The sequence below is a fragment of the Cupressus sempervirens genome, chromosome 9, assembly GCF_028749045.1.
Source record: "Cupressus sempervirens isolate cs-2001-9-10 chromosome 9, ASM2874904v1, whole genome shotgun sequence".
Classification (NCBI taxonomy): Eukaryota; Viridiplantae; Streptophyta; class Pinopsida; order Cupressales; family Cupressaceae; genus Cupressus; species Cupressus sempervirens.
In genome coordinates this window covers 647,197,917-647,209,626 of record NC_143126.1, presented here as the reverse complement: position 1 = coordinate 647,209,626, position 11,710 = coordinate 647,197,917, and the positions used below count along the sequence as shown (strand labels likewise).

At 37.9% G+C, this 11,710-nt stretch overlaps 1 non-coding gene across 1 annotated transcript; it reads left to right on the top strand.

Annotated features, from left to right (window-relative positions):
* The first annotated feature begins 10,993 nt into the window (after window positions 1-10,993).
* LOC149540399 (U6 spliceosomal RNA) lies at window positions 10,994-11,096 on the top strand. The gene has a single exon (XR_016356606.1). It is a non-coding gene; the product is annotated as a U6 spliceosomal RNA (small nuclear RNA).
* The last annotated feature ends 614 nt before the right edge of the window (window positions 11,097-11,710 follow it).

Here is an 11,710-nt window from a genome sequence, read left to right as displayed (position 1 = left end):
TTGGAAGCTAATAATTTCTACCCAGATTCATTTGACTATTTAATGGGTTTCTTTCCAAACATTCATTGCCTGCATTTTGCATCTAGTTTTTGGCATTGAGACCTGCGATGCTTTTGATGCTTTAGGTATAGAAGGGCCACAAAACTTACAAGCATGTTAAGTTCACTATTGGTCTTTTTTGTTTAAATGGGTAATTTAAAGATAATATTACATACATACATTAATTATAAAAATTGATGAAATAATCATACTTCAAGAGTCCAAACAAAATTAGTCCCAAAAATAAATTATTACATATTATTCACTTATATGAAGATTTTTTTCTACCTCTGATGGTGTAGTTTGAGTGAACACATAAATGATTTTCATTGATTGAGTTTTGTTGAATAAAGTTGCTTCTTTGATGGATGACCAATGGATATTTTGCAATATTTTTACGACTTAGAAGTGCCTTTAATTAACTCTATCATGCATTCTCCTAGTTTCTTTCATAGAACCAACCTTCTAAACCTACCATTGCTACCACAATATAATTTATTAAATTTTACTTATTCTCTACCTTGTTTTTGCAACTTGACTTCACCTCCATAACCTAGCACAATATTTATCTCTTTTGACACAATATTGGATATTTTTTTGAGGGTGACATTTTGGACATGCATGGAACAAATGACTCTGCACCAAATCAACAAATGCCTTTAATAAAGTCTACCATGAGATATAAGGCCTATAAATCTAGAATGTCAAATGATAGTTTCAATAAAGCATTTTGATAGATACCGAGTATGCTAAGGAATTGGATTGTGAGAGATCACCTAGTAGATGATGCAGGAGCATCCAGAGGTACAAGGGCAATCCTGTGTCACCGAAAAAAAATGTACTTAGACTTAGTTTTTGTTTCATGTGTTTTCATTTCTGGATACCCATTTGGGTCAAATAAAGGTTCCAACTCTCATAGTTCCACTATCAATGTTCTAGGATAGAGTATTTGAACACCTTGGGATACGTGTAAATGTCAAAAAAAATAGGAGTATGTAATTGAGCCATCATTTTGGTGAACTAGGAGGTGTAAATTGTCTAGATGAATGTAATTGCAATTTAGAGCATTCCAGAAAAGAATCAGGTCAAAAGGCCCCACGGTTTGAAAGTTATCGTAGTTTTTTGATTTTTGGAGACCTCCTAAGAATGCTTCAAAGTCAGGTTAGGGGCATTAAATGACCTCAAAAAGGGCCAAAGAATGGGGGATGAGAAAATCTGGTCCATAAGGCTATAGAGCGCTTTGAGAGCTTTTCGAAAACATAAACGGTTCGTCAATTGGAGCTACGGTTCAAAAGTTATGCCTCCCAAAAGTTTAGTTACTGTTTTTGGATTCTTCTAGATTTGCACCAACTTCTAACGCGGCTTCTGGAGCCTTCTACTTGGTTGGTGGATGCCTACTAGCACTTTCTAGAATGTACTCCTAGTCCTTAACCCTCTAGGGTCTATTTAAGGACATTTTTGGCATTGTAAAAGGCACTTCGGAGTGGAAATTGAGAGGAGGTACCAAAAGGAGAAATTATCTCCAGTTTTGTGCTATTGTAAGCCCTTAGGGCATGTTTTGAAGTCTATTTTCTTTGTACTAAATGTACTAGCTTATTTTCATAGTTAATACAATTTCCCTTTTCCTGTTGTGTCCATTCTGTGCTTGGGTTGTGTCCCTATCAAGTGGTATCAGAGCTGGTTTTCCTAAGTGTGTAGACAGAGCACCGAATGTGAGGCAGTTTGCACCAGGACTGTGTGGTTGTGGGTTTGAGTTAAGAAGATGCCTCCATGAAGAGAGCGTGGTGGAAGGTCTAGAGCTATTAATCCTGAGGACGTTAGAGCCCTCCAGAGGTAGGTACAAGCATTGTAGGAGGAGCTCCGTAGAGGAACAAATGTTGCCGCAAGTGACGACAGTGAGGATGACAATGAAGAAGAAGAAATTGGACCAGAAGGGGAATTCTACGGGGAAGTTCTGAATCAGGTAGAGGAAAGGCTTTTTAGGGCCATTACTAAATTTGGGAAAAGACCTACAATTGATGTGGGTGTATTTTTAGGAAATCTGAAACCAGATGAGTTGATCAACTGGATCAATGAATTGGAAGAATACTTTGAGTATGAGGATATCAGGGACCCAGATAGGGTTAAGTTTGCAAAGGCCAAACTGAAAGGCCATGCCAAAATCTGGTGGCAAGAGGTTCAATTGGAAAGAAATGGAAGAGGAAAGGAGAAGATCACAAGGTGGGATCGCATGGTGGACAAATTAAAGAAGCAATTCATTCCTGTGGACTACGAGCTTGATTTGTTTAAGAAGATGCATGGGCTAAAGAAAGCAGGAAGATCAGTCCAAGAATATACAGAGGATTTTTATCGACTTTTGATTAGAGCAGGGCATGCAGAAGCAAATAAGGAGAAGGTTGCTCGTTATATCAGTGGGTTGCGACCTAGCATCCAGGAGGAATTAAGTCTGGTAAGAATGACCAGCGTTGAAGAGGCATACCAGTTTTCCCTACGAGTTGAAGAGAAGCTGAATAAGAGGTTTGAAGGGAGACAAAGAGGGCGTGGTCAAGGAGGAAGGGGAAGCAGTAGGTCATCTAGAGGTCGAAATGAAACCCAAAAGAAAAATGAAGATGTGGGTACTAGCAGGAACTAGAGGAATGAGGGTTTCAACCGCTCCCGTGATCAAGACTTTGGAAATCAGAGAGGAAGAGGTAGAGGACGTGGACAAAGAAGAGGAGGCTTCCATGGTACCTGTTTCCATTGAAATGAAGAAGGTCATCGTGTCTTTGAATGCCCTCAACGATAAGGAAGGACAGATAGGAGAGCTGAGGGTCAAGCTAGGGTTGCTCATGTGGATGAGGATGCACAGTCATCACATTCAAAGGATGCAGAAAGAGGAGAGACCTTGGTAAATGAAAGGGTCCTATTAAGTGGTGAGATTGAACCGGGACAAAGGAGGAGTTTGTTTCGTACTAGGGGCAAATGTGAGGAAAAATGTTGTGATGTGATCATTGATGGTGGTAGCACTGACAACTTGGTGTCAGAGGAGATGGTGTCTAAGCTGAAGCTCAAGAGAGAGAAACATCCCTAGCCCTGTCGGATTTCTTGGGTGAAAGATGATCATAAGGTCTTGGTAAGTGAACAATGTCTCATGAAATTCAAAATTGGGAGTTACCATGATGAAGTTCTCTGTGATGTTATTCCAATGGATGTTTGCCATCTATTGTTGGGTAGACCATGGCAGTTTGATAGACATGCAGTACATGATGGTCATGCAAACACATACTCTCTAACAAAGGATGGAGTTCGCCATAAACTGAAGCCCATGAAAAAGGAAGGTGAAAAGGTATGTAGCAGTGCTAGGATTTGTCTTGTTGATGGAAGAAAGTTTTTGGATGGAATGAAACATTAGCGTATGTGCTATGCTTTGATTCCTAGGAAAGGTAAATAAGGTAGTAGTGAAATACCACTTGAAGTTTTAGATTTACTAGGTGAGTTTGGAGATATTATCTCTGATAATGTTCCAGAAGGATTGCCACCAATAAGGCAAATCAGTCATTAGATAGATCTAATTCCAGGAGCTAGTTTGCCTAACAAGGCTGCTCACAGGATGACTCCTAATGAAACAGAGGAGCTTAATAGATAGGTTCATGAGCTATTGAGGAAGGGCTTGATTTGGGAGAGCTTGAGTCCATGTACAGTACCTACAGTATTGGCACCAAAGAAGGATGGAGAGTGGAGGATGTGTACATACTCTCGAGCTATAATTAGGATAACCATCAAATATCGATTTCCTTTGCCAAGAATGGATGATCTTATGGACTGATTTAGTGGAGCTCAGTACTTCACAAAGATAGATCTCAAGAGTGGTTATCACTAGATACGGATTCAAGAAGGAGATGAGTGGAAAACGGCCTTCAAGACCAAGGATGGTCTTTATGAGTGGTTAGTCATGCCCTTTGGATTGACGAACGCCCCAAGCACCTTCATGTGGCTTATGAATGAGGTACTTAAGAAGTTCTTGGGAAAATTTGTTATTGTCTATTTGGATGATATTTTAATTTTCAGCAAGACTTTGGAAGAACATTTATTGCATATTCGTAGTGTCCTTGAAAGGTTAAGGGAAGAGAAACTGTTAATTAATTTGAAGAAGTGTATCTTTGCAAAAAGGGAGTTAGTCTATTTGGGGTTTGTTATATCACCTGAAGGTCTCAAAATGGATCCAGAGAAGGTAAAAGCCATCTTGGAATGGCCTACTCCAAGGTCTGCTACTGAGGTAAGATCATTTCATGGTCTGGTTAGTTTTTACAGGAAGTTTATTAAGAATTTTAGTGGCATATGTGCACCCCTAACTGACACAATAAGAGGGGATAGAAAAGAGTTCAAATGGACTGTAGCAGCTGCGAGAAGTTTTGAATTGCTGAAGAAGAAGGTAACAGAACAACCTGTGTTGGCACTTCCAGATTTTAGAAAGGTGTTCTAGGTGGATTGTGATGCTAGTGGCAGCGCTATTGGGGCTGTATTGAGCCAAGAAGGTAAGCCTATTGCATATTTTAGTGAAAAATTGAATGATGCAAAGAAGAAGTATTCTGTTTATGATCAAGAGTTCTATGCAATAGTTCAGGCCTTAAAGAAATGGAGGCATTATTTATTGCCAAAGGAATTTGTTTTGTATACTGATCACCAGGCATTACAATACCTAAATAGCCAAGATAAATTGAATCAGAGGCATATGAAGTGGGTAGAGTTCTTGCAGAGCTATACATTTGTGTTGAAACATAGAAGTGGAAAATCTAACAAGGTTGCAGATGCACTAGGCAGGAGACAGTTGTTGCTTATAGTAATGCAGGTTGAAGTAGTTGGGTTTGATGAACTCAAGAATCTGTACCCTGAAGATCCTGATTTTTCTGAAGCGTGGAAAGCTTGTAAAGAGCCTGTTGTTGTAGATAGAACTAGGTGGTTAGACTATCTGATTTAGGATGGTATGTTATTCAAGGGCAGCCAATTGTGCATTCCAAGGAGTTCCACGAGGGAAAATCTGATTAAAGAGAAACACAGTGGAGGGATGGCAGGACATTTTGGTCGAGATAAAACCATTACCATTCTTAGAGAACATTATTTTTGGCCTCAGATTTCACAAGATGTGAAGAAGTTTGTACAAAGCTGCCAAGTTTGTCAAGTTACCAAGGGATTTAGCCACAATACTGGACTATATCAGCCATTGCCCATTCCATCAAAGCCATGGGAGGACATAAGTATGGATTTTGTTCTTGGATTGCCGAGGACACCAAGGGGTAATGACTCAGTATTTGTGGTGGTTGATAGGTTCTCCAAAATGGCACATTTCATTCCATGCCACAAAACTCATGATGTTGTCCATATTGCAGACTTGTTTTTCAGAGAAGTGGTAAGACTACATGGTCTTCCAAGGAGTATAGTTTCTGACAGAGACACTAAATTTGTGGGGTATTTCTGGAGAACATTGTGGAAAAAGTTGAGAACAGACTTGAAATTCAATTCCACACATCACCCACAGACTGACGGCCAAACAAAAGTGGTAAACATAAGTCTAGGCAATTTGCTGAGATGTTTAGTTGGGGATAAGCCCAAGGGTGGGACTTGATTCTACCACAAGCCGAGTTTGCTTACAATAACTCTGTAAATAGGAGTACTGGTAGATCACCATTCCACATTGTATATGGAAGTAGCCCAAGGACTGCGCCAGAATTGAGGAAGATAGAGCAAGGGGAAAGGACAAGTGCTGAAGCTGAAGAATTTGCTGAACATATCAAGCGTCTACATGAGGAGGTTCAAGCACACATTACCAAGATGAATCAAGAGTATAAAGCTAGGGATGATCAAAGGAGAAGACATAATGAATTCCAAGTAGGAGATCTAGTCATGGTACACTTATGAAAAGAAAGATTTCCAGCCGGTACTTACAACAAGCTGAAAATGAAGAAATTTGGCCCCTGCAAAATTCTGAAGAAACATGACTTAGGAAATGCATATGAGGTGGAGTTTCCAGATGGTATTCACATTTCTCCTATTTTCAACATTGCAGACTTAACAGAGTATCATGATGATGGTGCAGATGAGGAACTGATGTTAGAGCCATGTCCAATTGCTGCTTCTAAGAAGGAGGAGATAGAAGACATTCTAGATCATCGTGTGGGTAGGAGCACAAGAAATAGGCAGTATGAAGAGTATTTGGTCAAGTAGAAAGGACGGTCGATAGAGGACTCAGCCTAGATTTCAGTAGCTGAGGTTTCCCATTTGGGATTTCCTCTACCATTCATAAAGTGACAGGGTCACTTTTCAATCTACCCTGGGTGTTTGATGCAGGAGCATCCAGAGGTATAAGGGCAATCCTGTGTCACCAAAAAAAAAAAAGTACTTAGACTTAGTTTCTATTTCATGTGTTTTCATTTCTGGATACCCATTTGGGTCAAATAAAAGTTCCAACTCTCATAGTTCCACTATCAGTGTTCTAGGATAGAGTATTTGAACACCTTGGGATACATGTAAATGTCGAAAAAATAGGAGTATGTAATTGAGCCATCATTTTGGTGAACTAGGAGGTGTAAATTGGCCAGATGAATGTAATTGCAATTTAGAGCATTCCAGAAAAAGAATCAGGTTAAAAGGCCCCACGGTTTGAAAGTTATCGCAGTTTTTCAAATTTTGGAGACCTCCTAAGAATGCTTCAAAGTTAGGTTAGGGGCATTAAATGACCTTGAAAAGGGCCAAAAAAATGGGGGACAAGAAAAGCTGGTCCATAAGGCTACAGAGTCCTTCGAGAGCTTTCTGGAAATGTAAACGGTTCGTCAATCGGAGCTACGGTTCAGAAGTTATGCCTCCCAAAAGTTCGATTACCGTTTTTGGATTCTTCTAGATTTGCACCAACTTCTAACGCGGCTTCTAGAGCCTTCTACTTGGTCGGTGGATGCCTACGAGCACTTTCTAGAATGTACTCCTAGTCCTTAACCCTCCGGGGTCTATTTAAGGACATTTTTGGCATTGTAAAAGGCAGTTTGGAGTGGAAATTGAGAGGAGGTACCAAAAGGAGAAATTATCTCCAGTTTTGTGCTATTGTAAGCCCTTAGGGCATGTTTTAGAGTCTATTTTCTCTATACTGAATGTACTAGCTTATTTTCACAGTTAATACAATTTCCCTTTTCCTGGTGTGTCCATTCCGTGCTTGGGTTGTGTCCCCATCAGTAGAGGACTATCTCGTACAATCTGATAAATTCTCATCTTCAATTATTTTACAATGTCTACACTCATGAAAATAATGAATGTGATTGTTTTTGTAAATGATATCACTATATAAAGAATAGTATTGAGAGAAACCTAGTTGTTGTTCAACCACACAAAGGTTACATTTTATTGAACAAATATCATGATTTAAAAGTTGTGGAAAACACAAGCTACTTAGTCTGCATTGTCAAAGGGCCATAGCTTGGTCTCTTATTTCAAACATATTTCCAACAAATAAAAAATTTAAAACTACAAATTGTCACTATATAGAAAATGGTTATACAATCCTTATCTATTCTTGCACATCTCTGCACGCTTTTTCCTTACTTTTTTTCATCTTATCCTATTTCTCAAAACCTACTTGTCAACACTTGACATGAATGATGTTGTCTTGTAGCTCTTGTTTTGAGTGTTTTGACAACACTATCACTAGATGCAGAGGGGATGTCCTGGTTGATATTAATTGTAGAAATAGTGTCCAAGAGGTGCATTATGTGGAAGAGAAATGAAAACATTAGTCTCTATGTAGCAAGTTGTGAAACAATTTTAGTACATAACATATTGTCCTTAGTTTCACAACTATTTATATCAGCCTGGTCTTTTCATATGCAACTACAGAATTCGTCAAGATTATTGATAAGCTTGAGAAACTTTCCAAATGCTTAGTTTAAGGGGGGCTGCAAACTGGTGCCCATTTTATAATTCTATCTCTTTAGCTAAGGGGAATATTTGTTGTGTTTGCAATTGCTTCTCGTAAAAAAAGATCATGAATCCCCAAGGGAAATGATCTTAGATTGTTATTTCACATTGAATATCAATGTTTTGCAACATTGATTGGCACTTTGTTTGGTAACATTGGTTCTTGTAAATTAGCATTGTCATCTTTTTCTTATTGACAATTGTTAGACCAATGTTTCATACATACCATTGATCTACTACATTCAAGATATCTCTACAACCTTTCTTAAAGAAAAATCGTGGATTCCTAAGGACAATGATCTCATATTGTTATTTGACATTGAATAGATCAATATTTTGTATCATTGTTTGTCACTTGGTTTGGTAATGTTGATTCTTGTCATTTAGCATTGTCATCTTTTTCTTATGGGCAATCATTAGACCATTGTTTCCTACATTCCCCCGGTCTACTACATTCAAGATATCTCTATATTCATGTATTGTCCTTCAAATGATTTTCACATGACATCTTTTTAGTATTGTTAGCTCATAAGCCCAAGCATCTCCTTTCTACTATCCTTTTTTCTCTTCAAGAGATCATGGCACTACTCTTAAATCTTATGCTTTATTGCACCTATCGTAACAATGTTTTGTTGTTTGTCTGGTAATTAATTAATTAATTTTAAGATAGTCATAGACTTTGAGATTGTAAATCTCATTTACTTTGATCCATTTTTTTTTCTCTTATTTAGCACCTTGGTCATTATGTAACAACACTGCCTATTTGACAACCTTTTTCGACATATTAATGGTTGTATTGCAACATTGATTTTACAAACTGCTCGAGGGAATGTAAGAAGTCAATTCTCAAAAATTACAACCTTGAATCCTTACACAATATCACAATATGGCTTGGTGTAAAAAATAATTAAATATCTTTTCTAATCATTCTGTTTAGTAAACCAATATATTCATATTCCTCTACTAGAAAAGGTGTATAATTCATCCAAGAGAAATCTAATAAGTAATTTTTTAAATTTTTTTTGATGTCGCACTTAATATAAAAGTACTTCCTTTGTAGTACCTCTATTAGAAAGGGTGTATAATTGTTGCAACAAATATCAACTAGTTTTCATAATAGGGGAAACCAACCAGTTGTCGCCTATGTATGCAATGCCACGTTAACCTTTATCTCCCCCCCGGCGCCCACCCCCCCCCAATTAACCCCCCAAAAAAACCTTGGTACCTACACACACTTGCCAAAACGAATCACCATGAACACCAATAACCGTTCACTTTTTTTCATTTTTTAGTTTTCTTGGTTGATGATTGGTCCATTTGTGTAAAAAGTACTATAATGGCTATTGGGGGTCTTAGTGGTGGGTATTCGGCTAACATTTTGCACTTCTAGACCACCTCACACTCTACGAGTTCTACAAAGAGTTTCATAAATGTGGGAAAGCCAAAAGATTAACTTTAAGCTCTTCACTCATCTACATAGGTTCACCTAAAAATCGACAAATATCAAGATACCGATTACAAAGTGTAGGTACACGAAGTGTAGGTGCACAAAGTTAGCCTCAACAAGAGTCATTTCCCTAATTGTTTTTTTTTGTTGGGTAATGTTGAACTTCGCATAATATGCACCACAAATTGAACTGAGGTGACAACATTCTCCGGAAGCAAAGAGTGCACAAATCTTCCCAAAAATGTTAGTCGGTTGATCTTCTCCCCAGCTTTAGTTTGCAAGATAGAGGCATTTCGGGTGATCTTCTCACCATTCCATGATGTTTTCGATTTTTTCAAAATTGATCAACTGTACAGTTTGTAGGGAGGATAGCCGCATCCACGGCCATTGGACTATCATTTTGCACTTTTAGATCACCTCACTTTTAGGCTCTCCATTTAGAGACCACAAGATTTCCAAGCCGAATCTGAACCAGTGGAAAATGGCCGATCAGCGCCCTCATCTGGTTCTCCTACCATGTCTGAGATTCTACGCCGGAAAGGGCTTCTCAATCTCCCTAATCCTCTCATCTCACCAAGCCCCCTTTGCCCAAAACAAATTACTTTCTTCCCCACCACAAGATATCCGAATCCATGAACTCCACTTCAAATTGGAGCTCATCCCCAACAGCAACACCAATCCAAACGCTCTGAGAAAGATGAATGATCATGAAATCCTTATGGTGGGTTTGGAGTCGAGCACAAAGCCCTTTTTGTGGGTTCTTCGCCCTACGGCCGATGTGGGTTTCGATGGGGAGTATTTGCCACATGGATTCAGGGCCAGAACAGAACATCGGGGAAGGATTGTAATGGGTTGGACGGATCAATTGGGCATCCTTTCTCACACATTGCGGATGGAATTCATTGCTATAGGGCATTTCCTGCGGGATGCCATTTATCTGCTGGCCGATCAGCGCTGTGCGGCCATTTAACGCTAAATTTATAGAGGAGGACGCGAAATGCGGGCTGAGGATTTGGAAGGGGGCGGGCACGGATTAAATAACGAGAGTTACTTGTATTGTTTTGGACGGTGAGGACGAAATAGGGAGGGAAATCCTGATTCAGCCCAACTGGCTGTTGATTCTATGTGAACTACTTTGATTAGCAGAAAATGAACCCGTATTCCCTGGTCAAAGTTCAGACTTCAGACTACCCAGCTAGCCTTGTCTTTTAAAAAGGTTTGTTGTGATCTCTACCCAAGTTTTGCATGTCTTGTCTACGGATAAAGCATTGGTTATGACCATGCTACTCTCATTGGTAGCGTACTCCTCCAAACAATAGTTAAGTAAAAATTAATGGCCTCCGGTCTGCATTTTAAATTTCAGAGAGTTTTCCATATGGACGCATTCTATACTGAAATGGAGTTATCGAATTCGTCTCTCTGTTCTTCTACCAATTACGCGTAAATGGTAAATAGCAGTCGCGTCTCTCAGTGACTAGTGTCGCGTGCGACATAGTCTGGTTACTCCCACATGCGGCGTCCGATTATATTTTGATTGCTTTATATTACTCAGAGTACGACATTACTAGTGTCTCTTCGGAGACATCCGATAAAATTGGAACGATACAGAGAAGATTAGCATGGCCCCTGCGCAAGGATGACACGCATAAATCGAGAAATGGTCCAAATTTTTTTAACCAGCCTTTCATTTGAATTTAATTATCATTTCAATTTTTTTAATTAAATATTTGTTTTTTTAAAGTCCACAACTTAACCAGCCTTTCATTTGAATTTAATTATCATTTCAATTTTTTTAATTAAATATTTGTTTTTTTAAAGTCCACAACTTAAATAAGTATTATCATTTCAATTTTCTCAGAAACCTTTCAGTTTAATTTTAATTTTAGTTTTTTAAATTGTTTTTGGACAAGTTAAATAAGTATTATCATTTCAATTTTTTTTATCAATCTTTCATTTTAATTTTAATTTTTAAAATTTTGAACAAGCTAAATAAGTATTATCATTTCAATGTTAAACTTAATTTTTAGAGTACAATAAAACTAATTAAAAATAAGAGCAATATAAATTTTTAATTTTTTTAATTTTGGACAAGCTAAATAAGTATTATCATTTCAATGTTAAACTTAATTTTTCTAAGAGCGTAATAAAACTAATTAAAAAATAAGAGCAATATAAATTAAAATAATAATAATAGGAATACTATGTTTAAATTTTGATGATCTTACAAAAAAATCTAATTGGTCTAATGAATGTGATAGATTTTATATAATTTGTGTTCAATGTTAT